The 7400-nt window shown below is 40.8% G+C and overlaps 1 protein-coding gene across 5 annotated transcripts in view; it reads left to right on the top strand.

Annotated features, from left to right (window-relative positions):
• The first annotated feature begins 5387 nt into the window (after nucleotides 1-5387).
• The window catches only part of LOC123774071 (PHD finger protein 19), a 71804-nt gene continuing 69791 nt past the window's right edge, over nucleotides 5388-7400 (top strand). For 3 of the 5 annotated variants that reach the window (XM_045768209.2, XM_045768205.2, XM_069318777.1), the window contains exon 1: nucleotides 5388-5541. The gene's annotated coding sequence lies outside the window, so the exon portion shown is untranslated. Of the gene's footprint in view, nucleotides 5542-5587; nucleotides 5609-5640; nucleotides 5872-7400 lie in introns of those variants that run through there. The other 2 variants (XM_045768208.2, XM_045768206.2) reach the window with 2 other exon arrangements.

Below are 7400 nucleotides of genomic sequence, written 5' to 3'. Positions count from 1 at the left end.
GCTCCCAAGTACCTATTTACTGTGAAGTAAACAGTGGCATCAGGTGAGAGGAAACGTACCCAACCATTTTTGTCTCGGCGGAGACTGAAGCCGGCATCATCGATTATGAATCACGGAATCACTATACTACAGGACCCAAACAATGATGCCAACCCCGGAAGCTCCTCCTCAAGGTAACCCGTGACTTACCGGAATTTATCTAAGGGCCACCATATCTTGATTGGCCTCAATTGCGGGGATAGAAAGCCGGCGACTTGTCAAAGTTGCCAAAATGTCAAAACTTTGTTAAACTCTAAAGTCCAACTTTAAGAGATTATAAAGGAAAATGGGGCGACCTTCGACAAGCCATCGGCTTCCTGTCCTCGCCAAGGCCACTAGTGTTAGTGGCCCTCAGGTAAATTCAGGTAAAAGGCTCCTATACCGTTCCTCATTATTTTTCCAACTAGTATATATGAAAGTGTGTCGTGACTCCTCTGGGGTGTATAATTATGCTCAGTGCACATGACTGTAAAGCTGCCGCCCAGTATGGTGGGCGTGGAGCACGATTAGTAACTGTGAATTCACCTAGTTGTGCTTGCGGGGGTTGAGCTCTACTCATTCGGCCCGCCTCTCAACTGCCAATCAATCAAGTGTTACTAACTACTAACTAACTAATTTTTTCACACCCCCCCCCCCTAGGAAGCAGCCTGTAACAGCTGTCTAACTTCCAGGTACCTATTTACTGCTAGGTAACAGGGGCATCAGGGTAAAAGACACTGCCCATTTGTCTCTGTCGGCGCCGGGAATCGAACCTGGGCCATTGGATTACGAGTCCCGCGCGCTGTCCACTCAGCTACCTGACCCCTAGGATGGAGTGAGTCACACCCCTACCTGTGTGACTCACCGTAGATGTAAAGTGTCGTGTATAGTGACTTTTGAACCTCTCGTTGAATAACTTGTGATATAAAATGATTATTGATAGGTATATGTATTTGTGTAAATGATTATATATATAAGTACAAGTGTATGTAACATTAACAATTGTGTAACTAGCGTCAAAGATTGTCACTTGCTTAGTTAAATGAACTATGATGTTCAGATCCTGAACCAATTATGTGGCCTGTAACCCTTTCCACCACCGTCCAGGGGATGGGTATGGGGTGCATAATAAAGAAAGAAATTGTAATGAATTTAAGGTGCATATATGAAAGCTCATAACTTCGCCCATATTATTATATACGTTATCCATATTGATCTACTTGCAGCTATCAACTGTACTAATATGAATACAATATAGGCCTATATGTACACATAATGTTTGTAAAACTCGTTGTATCATTTTCGAAAACAAAGGTGAAAATATTCAGATAATGACTTTCCGCTATAAATTTGCATATTGTACATTATTTGTTATTAGGCTTTTACTCAGTTTGCTAGAGATTGGGAACTCGTACCACATCCCGCATAGGCTAATCATATATCGAAATGTATATATCTATATAAATATTTACCTTTTCCTATAATGGTCATTAAATTCTGTTCAGTACAGTGTAGAGCCTGGACGCTTCTTGCAAAGTAGGAGTTCTGTTCCCAGTGGTTCAAGTGGGTGGGTACCCTGCTGTTTGGTCAGTAAGCTGATTGATTGATTGATGAAGATTAAGCCACCCAAAAGGTGGCACGGGCATGAATAGCCCGTAAATGGTGGCCCTTTGGAGATCTGTGGAGGTCCTCTCCCTCTGATTGATTGATAAACATTAAGCCACCCAAAAGGTGGCACGGGCATGAATAGCCCGTAAGTGGTGGCCCTTTTAAGCCATTACCAGTATCATTAGCTGATACTAAAGATCTGTGGAGGTGAGACTGCACCCTGTGTGACGCGAGATGTCTCCCGTGTCAGTAAGCTATTGTGAAGGTCTTATTAACTCTCCCACGGTTAACAGGTCTTAAACCCATCACCTCGCTACTGGTGCTACCGGACGTGCACTTGTGATGACCGAGTGCCGGCTCTTGTCGTGGGCTCCAGGGTTCGTCTAAATAACAGAGCTTCCACTCAGATGTATACATATCTTCAATACTTATACATTAATTGTTAGCGATTGTTTAATATCCTTAATTGTTCATAACTTCCAGCTAAGCCATTATAGTCTCATGCTCGCTACGAAGGACAGATAATAATGTAATAGAATTATTATTAAGGAATCAGAATGTATTTCATACGAATTCCGTCACATATTGCCTCCAAATTCATGATAATTCCTTTGAGATGTATTTTCTTGTCTCCAAGATAATATCTTCACTTTACTTTCATCCATGATTAATAATGAAACTACCTTTGTCCTGTCCGTCACATTCCATGAGATACAAGATTACCTTAGACACTTTCTCCCAACACTGTAACATTTTTGCTTTCTCTTCACTTGCACAACCACTACTAACATCAAAGGTGATATTATTCATGTCTATTTTCTCTATACCGTTTTACTCTAACCTTTATTTCAACATTTGTCACTACAGAAGGTTGAACACAGCTAACATTACTAGAAAGTTCATTTTCCTTACTATCCTCTATCATCAATACGTCCTTACTTTCTTCTACGCACGTTTCACTTTCCATTTCACGTCCTGTTTCACTTTCCATTTCACGTTCTGTTTCACCACCATCTTCACCCCGTCTACCCTGCATAGCTAATTTTTCTAATGTTTCAATCATTTTGTCTAGTTTTTTTTTAGATATTCCAATATTTGAGTACCAACCTCCGAGTTCACTATATTGTCCTGAACCTTATCTCCACAAGGCCAGATTCCTTCTTTTCTGAAGATACACTTGTGGTAGGGGATTTTAATGCCAGACATCCAGCTTTAGGATCAAGGGGTTAAGCAAATAGGAATGGTTGCAGATGGTACCAGTTTTTGGAGGAACATGAAGATGTTCAACTGCTGGGCAAGCCTTCTCCTACTCATCTGAGGGGAGGGAGATTAGATTATGCTTGTTTGATAAATGCTGAGGGCATAGAGGGGAATTTTCTTACTGTGGATGAAATGCTAAGTGATTGAACTTGAATTGAACAAAGGAAAAGGCTAAAATTATTTCGGGTCGTACTTTAGATTGTGACGATAATCTCTTTCAAGAGAGATTGAGCCTGCTCTTCCCTACAAAGTACGTAAAAACAAAAGATAATATAGAAGATACGTCCAGCAAGTATCGCCAAACGTTTTGCCCAGAGAGCAAATCGTACCCAGCACACAGTGACACCTGCTAGCTACCGCCACCGTAAACCAGCAAACTACTTGTCCTTTGCCTGCCTGTCGCTGATTGGCTGGTGTCTCGTCGCCCCTGCCCTCCGCCACCACCACAAGTCGACGTCTGGGCTGTAGTGCTCCAGTCTCGTCAGAATATCTCAGTGCTCCATGCAGTTGACATCTCTCGCTGGTAGACTAAGCCTTGGCTTTCGTGTACTAAGGGAGGTGGCAGCTCGAAGCCAATATTCCAGCTCCATTCATATTTATTTTGCTATCACTGTAACTCACTTGTCTTAACGTAACTTTTCATTTGCCAGTGATTATTCATATTATTTTGTTTGTTGACTTGTCTTTTATATTTTATGTGCTTAATTTTATTCATGTCTTGTTTTTCTAACGTAATCAAAATTTCATTGTTAATTTACTTGTTTTGTGTGTCTTCCCATTACCTTACCACAGACGAAAGTTCCAGCTTTTCTCTTTTTTTTTTTTTCTCTAATGTGACGAGGCCCTGCCCCTAGCTTTTGAAACAGCCGAACACCAACGCTTTACCGTCACAAGATAAACACACTCGGATTTCATTGACAACTGTAAGGACATGATTTCTGTTCTTGCTCTTTATGCTGGTTAAATGAGAAAAATTAAACGCAAAAATGACTCGACCTGTTTTAGGTATGAGAGTCAACTTAGTTCCAAAATAATTGTTGTCGCCGTTTTGAATTTGTTTCAGTGTAGATATGTCTTTCCGAAGATGAAGTCTCCATACTTGGATGCAATAATTCACAATCAAAGTTGGGATATTCCTTATGCTCTTATGGCTGAGACAGTATGCTGGGTTCTCTGTCTTGTCTTGAAAATGGTAGAATGCCAGACCAGTCTTGGAGTTTGCAAGTCTAGTCTAACACAGGACGAAATTAGAGCAAGTTCAGATCGAGGTATGACATCAGACTAGTCCTAGAACTGAGAGGCATGAGTTACGAGGAAGGCTACAAGATTTATACCTCACTTCGTTGGAAGATAGAAGAGTTAGGGGAGATATGATTACCCATGCAAAGTTGTCAGGAAATGACAGGGTAGTTAAGATCAGGATATTTAGTACGGGTGGTGCTCGAACAAGTGGACACGGGTTGAAATTGATTACTCAAATGAGCCACAGCAACTTTAGAAAGAATTTTTGTCATGGTACTACTGTAGGGTAGTAAACAAATGGTATGCACTCAAAGATGAGATGGTGGAGGAAGACTCCATACACAATTTAAACCGTAGATATGATAGAAGCCAATATAGACTAAAGAACCTGTACACAAGTTGACTGGCAGTTGAGAAGCGGGATCAGAGGGCTGAAGCTCAAACCCCGCAAGCACATTAGATGAGTATAATTATTTTAATAATAAATTTATTTTAATTCAAATTCATTTTTGTTGATTACCTGAATGCAAGGAGCAATTTAAATGTGGTTCACATACTGAATATTGCAATTTATGACTGAAAAGAGCGGTCAGCGCAGTCTGATATCACAATCTAAAGGTCCTGAGTGTGATTCCAGGTTAAAGTTCAAGTATATTTATCGAGACAAGAAAAAATACATCTGAAAGGGATAGAGTAGCTAAGGCTATTTCTACCCCTTTGGAGAGGATGGAGACGTTTGGGCACGTTTCCTTTCATCTGATGCATCTACTCATCTAACAGTAAATAGGTAACCCGGAGTTGGTCAACTATTGTTGGCTGCATCCCGGAAAAGGGCAATTATTGGCCATGAAAACCCTCGATAAGCCTATAACAGCTATATAGGCTGGCCTATAGCTGTTCCCAAAATGTAAAATAATAATTCACATATACCTAAGTGTACATTTTAAATATTCCTTGATAGCGGTAATTGATAGTTTTTGTATTATTATACATAAATACACAAACTATTGATTAGTATAGAACATATATTGTTGAGCTTAAATGAAACATAAGTGTTTTAAACCCCAACCACGTGCACTGTAAACTGAATCTTACTTTGTTATATAATAAAAAAGGTTTGTCTAATACACGCATTATTTCGCACTCTAACTCCGCACAGATATTGAATTAAGCTTAAGGATGTAATTTGTCAAGCATGTAGAGGTGGTAGAGAGTAGTAAAGAGCCGTGGGAGTGGAGTGTGGCCGGCCGGAGGATTTGAACGTGGCGCGGGTGGATGCTCGTGCGGGCCGTTACATTCCCTGGATTTCAATTCAGTGGAGGAATATGGCGGCCGGAGGACCCTGGGCTGAACACGGATTCTGTGTTTGAAGACTGAAAACGCGTCGGCGTGGCTCGGATATATTACGTAAAGGTGACATAGTGACGGGAGGTTGTTGGTAGTGTAGTGTAGTGGTTGTGTGTGGGGTTGTTGGGCAGCGGTAAGGGAGGTTAGGGGTTTGTTATCACTGTGAACGTTACACTCACTCTGGGGATGAATTGTTGACATTCTGCCTCTCTGGGTGGCTGGGGATAAATTTCTCCGCTACTCGACCGGTCCGTGGATCACGTACGCCCTTAAATAATGCCGGCGTGTTTGGCGTAGTCTCTGGGCCGTGGTGACGCCGCTGAAAAAGAGGTGTTTGGAGTGAAGGGGAAATTTTTCCAGGGACGTTGTTTTGAAGAGGAAGTGGGACCTTGGGAGGTATGGTAGTGGTCTATGGGACTCCCTGACCTCCTTATCTCGTGTCTTGGCTCATGCCACCCTCACCTCTCTCCTTGGCCCTACTCCTATATTCCAGTTTCTTGGTAGGCCTACTTTTGTATCTGGTAGGCCTACTTGGTTTTGTTGTTTGTATCGGATGTAAAGTTGGTTTGAGATTACGTGCCCAAACACTATTACTGTCTGTACACATCTGGCTGTGTAAATGATTGTGCTGTTGAAGGTTTAATGGACTGAGAGGAACTCTAAATTTACTGAATCGTTTGTAATTGTCTTGTGTTTATATTGGAAATGTGTTGACATTAATAATTCAGCATTCATTGTATTATTCAAAGGTAATTTGCATTTTTGTGTAGCCTATAGTGTAATAGCCATAGTACAGTTGGCTTTGTTGTCGACTCTCAGTTGGTGATCCTGGGGCTCAGTTCCCAGGTGGGACAGACATGTTCAGGCATGCTTCCTTTCACCTCATGTCTCTGTTCACTTAGTGATAAATAGGTAACCAGGAGTTGGGCAACTGTTGTAGTGATGCTTCCTGGAAAAGGTCAGCAGTTCAACCTCAATTGATGCGTTAAAGTATATATCAAGCCAAAAGTTAAAATCGTTGACCTTTAAAGGGTTAACGATTTATGTATCGCCTAATGCTCCGGTTCACCTAGCAGTAAATAGGTACCCAGGAGTTAGCTTGCTGTGGGGTTGTATTCTGGACAGGGTCAGTAGTTTGATCTTGTGTGTGTGTGTGTGTGTGTGTGTGGGGGGGGGGGGGGGGGGTGGACCTAACATGTATATGTACATAGGCTGCCTGTCCCCACCAGTATTAATCATATACTGTAGTCAGGTTTCCTGTCCCTGACAAGGGGATTTATAATACCATATTGTAGAGAGTACAGCACTGGAGTAATTACTCATGAGTAATGCATACAGGCTCATGGGACACTGCTGTTTAGATACAGTGCAACTATTATATATGAGGGTAATTACAATTTGAATGATGCAATGATTTTTAATAATTAAATTGATTGAAATTAATTAAATTATTTGAATTACCATTATCAAAGAAGTGCAGTGTCCGTGTATCTATATGTCTGCTGTCCTTAGGATAGGTTAGGTGGGGCTTATTCATACAAATGGTTAATTATTGCTGATAAAGGGTTGCACACTTTAGTGATGGTATACAGATGTATCTTCCATTGTTACATTTGCATCTTGAATAATTTTTTTTGCTTATTGATATTTGTTGTGAAAAAGTATGGGACAGACTTTTAACTAGTGCCATTTGCCTAGATTTATCAGAAGACTTGCTGCGATAGAATAATTTTTGTTATATTCAGGCATTTGAATATGTTTTAAAACCAAATTATTCCTATACAGGTATAATATTGAGATGTGGTAACTGATGGTACATTGAAAGCTTTGACAAGATTCCTTTATCTTCTTTTGGTATGAACTAGTAAAAACATATCCTCTCCATTTACATTTTATTTTGTAGCCAGGATGCATGGACTGAAATT

The sequence above is a fragment of the Procambarus clarkii genome, chromosome 91 (genome assembly GCF_040958095.1).
Source record: "Procambarus clarkii isolate CNS0578487 chromosome 91, FALCON_Pclarkii_2.0, whole genome shotgun sequence".
NCBI classification, from domain to species: Eukaryota; Metazoa; Arthropoda; class Malacostraca; order Decapoda; family Cambaridae; genus Procambarus; species Procambarus clarkii.
Note: the sequence above shows the minus strand (reverse complement) of the source record. Positions and strands in the feature narration are given on the sequence as shown.